We start from the raw sequence: 6,000 nt of genomic DNA on the forward strand, positions 1-6,000 counted from the left end.
AAATGCTGATATGTATTTTAAAAACTATATCCCTAATAAGTCTTTTTTTCCTCATCAGTTCCTTATTTCTCATAAAAGTAAAATTAGAATAAAAGATCCATTTCTTCAAGAATTATGGTGAGATAGATTTTCGTGTGTTATATAAAGTAGCAAGTGATACTGAGTGCAGGGCATTTTAAGTAACAGCTCTTTCATTATATCTCAGCTAATTTATTCAACAACTATTGAATGAACACTATTATATGTTAAGCACTATTGTAGGTACATGTGATATAGCTGTGAACAAATCATCAAGAAGCTTTGCCCTCGTTGAGACAGACAGACACTATAAATAAGGAGAATGCATAGCATATAGCTTTTAGAATACATAGTATTTTTGGTAGTGAAAATTATCACAGAGGAAAGGAGTACCAGGGTAAGGTGAGGTTATGAAGAAGACCTTATTGCTAATATGACATTCAATTAAGACTTGAAAAGAGCAATCAAGTCTTGTAGCAACTGGGGGGAAAAGCAGGTTCTGAGGTAGGAATATGTCTGATAGGTTTCAGGAATGTAAAGCAGCTAGTGAAGCTGGGAAACAAGGAAGAGGAAGAGAAGTAGCGGATGAGATCAGAGAGCTAAAGGGAGGCCATGTAAACTATTGTAATGACTGCTTTTTATTCCTAGTAACATGCCACTGGAGGGTTTTAGATGAAGTGATCTGATTATTTTCAAACTAACAATTTCATTTATTTTAATATTACCATATAGTTAATACACCGTAAATTCACTCCTGTTAGCACACAGTCCTGAGCGTGCACAGTTGTGTAACAACCACTACAAAGTATAAAACAGTCTCATTATTTCAGAAAATCTTCCCATCCCCCTTTGTAGCCAACTTTATTCCATTTTTTTGATTGTTGCAGAATGTCATATAAATGGAATTGTATCGTCGTAGCATTTCCATCTGGCTTCTTTCAGTAGCAGAGTACATTGGATGTTCATCCATGTTGTGTGTATCAGTAGTTTGTCTCTTTCTATTGCTGAAGAGTATTCCATTGTATGAATGTAGCACTGTGTGCTTATGCATTTCTTTCTCAGTTGAGGGACATTTGCATTGTTTCAAAACTTGGTGATTATTAATAAAGCCACTAGAAATGTCCACATATGGATATTTATGTGACTACCAGTTTTCATGCCTGTTTGGTAAACAGCTGGGAGTGAGAATTTTGGGTGATTTCATAAGTATATTTTGTAATTTTATAAGAAACTGCCAACTGTTTGCTAAAGTTGTTATACCATTTTGCATTCCCACCCACAAACTATATTGTCAATAGTCCTTGTCAATAGTCCTTGGTATTGCCAGTTTTCTTTTTTTAAAGTTTTAACCATTGTAATATGCATGCAGTGGTATCTCACTGTGGTTTTTGCACTTCTCTACTCAATTTTATTTTTTTAAAGAGGTTAACCAATAGAGAAGTTGAAAGACAAGAACAATGCATGCATGTTTACTATTTACCTAAAGTAACCCACCATTTACTATGTTTTCACACTTGTTTATTATTTTCTCCAATTTTTTCTCACCATTTGAAAAAAGTTATAGGTTGCAGGCAATATTGATGTTTTCCCCATAAGCACTTCAGAATGTTACCTCTTAAGAACAAGAATATTTTCCTACTTAACACAATATCATCATCAGAGCCAATAAATTAAACATGAAACAGTATTATTCCCTAATAGATAGTTCATTTTCAAATTTCCCAAATTATTCCCAATAACATTCATTATGGAGTTTCCCTTATAGAAGGGCTTTCCCTGCCCATTTTCCTCCTGCCTTTTTTAATTGTTAATTTGGATTATCACCAATTGTCTTAGTTGGGGATCCCTCAAAAGCCAAAGTTGGAGAGAAAATGATTTGGGGGTCAGTGATTTATTTGCTCTTTCTTTCCTGACTGCTTTGATAGATATTAGTCTATAGTTTATTTACTTGCTTTTTACTTGTGAGGTCTTTCTCTGGCTCTGGTGTCTTAGTGTCACTGGCCTCATAGAGTGAGTTGAGAAATGGTCCTTTCTTGATTTTTTGAAAGAATTTTTGAAGGGTTGCTACTATTTCTTCTTAAATAGTTAGTAGTATTTATGAGTAAAATCATTTCAGTTGGGGATTTTATTTATAGAAAGACTTCAAATTATGAATTCAATTTTATTACCCCTTGTAGGTATTACTTGCATCTTCAATTTTTTCATGAGTTGGTTTTGGTAATTTGTGCTTTTATACGACTTTGCCAATTTCATCTAAGTTATCTAATGTATTAGAATAAAGTCATTAATAACATTCGCTTATGTAATAGATAATTTTGAGTGTCAACTTGCCTGGGTCAAGGAATACCTAACATTCATCTAGCAGGTAAAACATTATTTCTGGGTATGTCTGTAAGGATGTTTCCAGAATCAATTAGCAATTAAGTAGCACTTAGATATTAAGCACCTCTCTGTGAATGAAGAAAATTTTCAAAGCAATAAAGTAAGATTATACCTTAAGAAACTAGAAAATGATGAGGAAACTAAATCCAAAGCAAAGCTAAGAAAGAAAGTAATAAAGATTAGAGAAAACATCAATAAAATATAAGACAGGAGAAAAAAACCCAATAAAATTAGTGTTGCTTCTTTGAAAAGATGAACAAAATTGGCAAATGTTTTACTAGACTTTTACAAGGAAAATAGAGAAGACACAAATTTTCAAAATCAGGAATGAAAGAGGGAACACTACTATCAACCCTGCAGAAAAGAAAAGTTGTAAGATATGTTAGGGTCCTTCAGAAGTGCAAAACCAATAGCACATGTATAAGCACGTAGTAGGGGATTTATTATGGAAATTTGGTTGCACAGTTATGGAGGATAAGAAGTCCCATATTATGCTCTGCAGGCTGAAAAACCAGAGAAGTTGGTAGTGTAATTCAGTCTGAGTCTGAAGTCCTAAGAACCTGTGTGAGGAGTGGAGGAGGACCATTGCTGTAAGTCCAGAATCCAAAGGCCTGAGAATATGGAGTGCTGATGTCCAAGGCCAAGAGGTGGATATCCTAGCTTAGGAAGAGAGCAAAATCACCCATCGTCCACCTTTTCGTTCTAGTCAGGCCCTGCATGGACTGGATGATGCTAGCCCCCTTTGGTGAGGGCAGATGTTCTTTACTCAGTCTACTGATTCAAATGCTAATCTCTTCTGGAAACACCCTCACAGACACAATCAGAAGTAATCTTTTACAGTTATCTGGGCATCCCTTAGGACAGTCAAGTTGACACATAAAATTAACCATCACAGAGGATATACTTGTTTCTTAGGGCAATTGTTACAAAATACCACAAACGAAGTGGCTTAAAACAACAAGAATTTATTCTCTGACAGTTCTGGAGACTGGAGGTCCAAAATCAAGGTGTTGGCAGGGCTGTGCTCCCTCTTAAGCCTCTAGGACCAGCTTGTCCAACCCATGCCCACAGGCTTCATGCAGCCCAGGACAGTTTGGAATGTGACCCAACACAAATTTGTAAACTTTCTTAAAACATTATGAGATGTTTTTTGCAATTTTTTTTTTTTTTTTTTTTTTTTGCTCATCAGCTATCATTAGTGTTAGTGTGTGTTATATGTGGTCCCAGACAATACTACTTCCAGTGTGGCCCAAGGAAGCTAAAAGGCAGGATACCTCTGCTCTAGGAGAAGATCCTTCATAATGCCAAAATTTGCCCTCATCTTCACAAGGCCATTTTCTCTCTGTGTGGCTCTTCTCATAAAAACACCAGTCATGGCAGCTTAATAGTCCGTCCTTTCCAATATGACCTCATCTAACTTAACTAGTATTTTAAATAATTAATATTTCAGTTAATATATCTGCAATGTCTTATTTCAAATAAGGTCAAATTTTGAGGAACTGAAGGTTAGGGCTTCAACATACCTTTTTGAGTGACACAAGTCAGCCCTCTAAGGGCAGTCAAAACAGAAGACTGAATTCCTTGAACTGGAAATTATACCACAGGCTTTCCTGGTTTTCAGGCTTTCAGAATCAGACCAAATCACATCACCAGCTTTCCTGGTTCTACAGCTTGAAGACAGCATATTGTGGAACTTCTCAGCCTCCATAATCATGCAGGCTAATTCCCATAATAAATCCTATCATGCATATCTCCATATGTCCTATTGGTTCTGTTTCTCTGGAGAACTCTGACTAATAGATTTTATAACTTTTTATTTCTGCAAAGTTGGTAGTGATGTTCTTTGTTTTGTTCCTGATTTTAATAATCTGTCTCTTCTCTCTCTTTCTTTTGGTCAGCTTAAAGATCTGTCCATTTTGTTAATCTTTCCAAAGAAGCAATATTGATTTAATTTTTTTCTGTTGTTTTTCTGTTTTATATTTCATTGATTCTTACTCCAATTCTTATTTCTTTTCTTAGCCTTGTAAAGAGCTTAGATATTGCCAGTTCATCCTAACAACAAGTAAGAAGTCCAAGAGACTAAAAAGTTAGCAACCCTTCTAGGATTTGGAAGAGAGTGAGGACACAGGACAAACTGCTACCCCGAAGACTAGAGAGACAAATGAAGTAAAAGAGTCCTGGCTGACATACCAGAGCAGAGATTAAATGAGCGGAACCCACCACAAGAACCAGTATCCCGGTAGGAAATATTGAACGGTCACTGACAAACTGCTGGAGGCTCAGTGTGGACAACTCTCAGTTAAAAAGTCCAAGGGGATCCAGTCACTAGGAGGACTTCATAATTTTGTGAGATTTACCTCCGGGAGCTTATCCAGATTCTCACAGTAAATACTGAAGAGAAATCTCTTTATGCTTCCAGCAGGAAGAGGGAAAAAGTAACCATTTGAGATATACCATAGCACTCTATTCTTCTTAACAAGTTCTTCCCTCCGGAGAAATTAGTTAACCAGAGGCTAGCCTGCTGGGGTGTTACCACAGACTAACTGACCTGGGAAAAACACAATAAGCAACAACTCTATTCTTCCACATGAAACAAGATAAATACTCAACTCAAGCCTACTCTAGCCATCCCCTCCAGGTCAAGGGAGGAGAAAAACAATCAAACAAACAAGGAACACTTGTGAATATCACAGTCCAGAGACATAGGCTTCCTAAAAGACAGACATAATTATAAAAACTGCAGAAAGCTACCTGTTCCCCCCATCTTTCACAACGTTACTAAAGGCCTATTTATAGTGGTTCCTTTCCCCTAATACATCATGTCTAGCTTTCAATACAAAGTTACAAGGCAAAAGTTGCAATGTGAAAAGAGAGCAAGCATCAGAACTAGACATGGCAGGGATCTTGGAATTATCAGACCAGGAATTTAAAAAAACCATGATGCTAAGGGCTGTAATTGACAGCATGCAAGAACAGATGGGGAATTTACATGAAGAGATGGAAATTCTAGGAACTAAGAAGAAATGTTAGAGATCAAAAACACTGTAACAGAAAGGAAGAATGACTTTGATGGGCTTACTAGTAGACTGGGCATAGCTGAAGATAGAATCTCTGAGCTTGAGGATATCTCAATGAAAATTTCCACTGAGAAAAGTAAAGAGAACAAAGAAAAACAAAACAAAACAAAACAAAACCCGGAACAGAATATCCAAGAACTGTGGGACAATTACAAAAAATGTAACATACAAGTAATGGGAATACTAGAATACTACAAGGAAAAGAAAAACAGAAAAAATATTTGAAACAATAATGTCTGAGAATTTCTTCAAATTAAAGTCAGACACCAAACTACAGATCCAGGTAGCTCAGAGAACAAGTAGAATAAATGTTAAAAACAAACAAACAAAAACTGCACCTACACATGTCCTTTCCAAACTACAAAAAAAAAAAAAAAAAAAAAAACTAAGTTAAAGAAAAAAAATCCTATAAGAAGCCAGAAGGGGGAAAAGAACCTTTCCCTATAAAGGAACAAAGATAAGATTTATATCTGACATCTCGGAAGTCATGCAAGCGAGAAGAGAGTGAAGTGAAATATTTGAA

Source organism: Papio anubis, chromosome 4 (assembly GCF_008728515.1).
Source record: "Papio anubis isolate 15944 chromosome 4, Panubis1.0, whole genome shotgun sequence".
Lineage (NCBI taxonomy): Eukaryota > Metazoa > Chordata > Mammalia > Primates > Cercopithecidae > Papio > Papio anubis.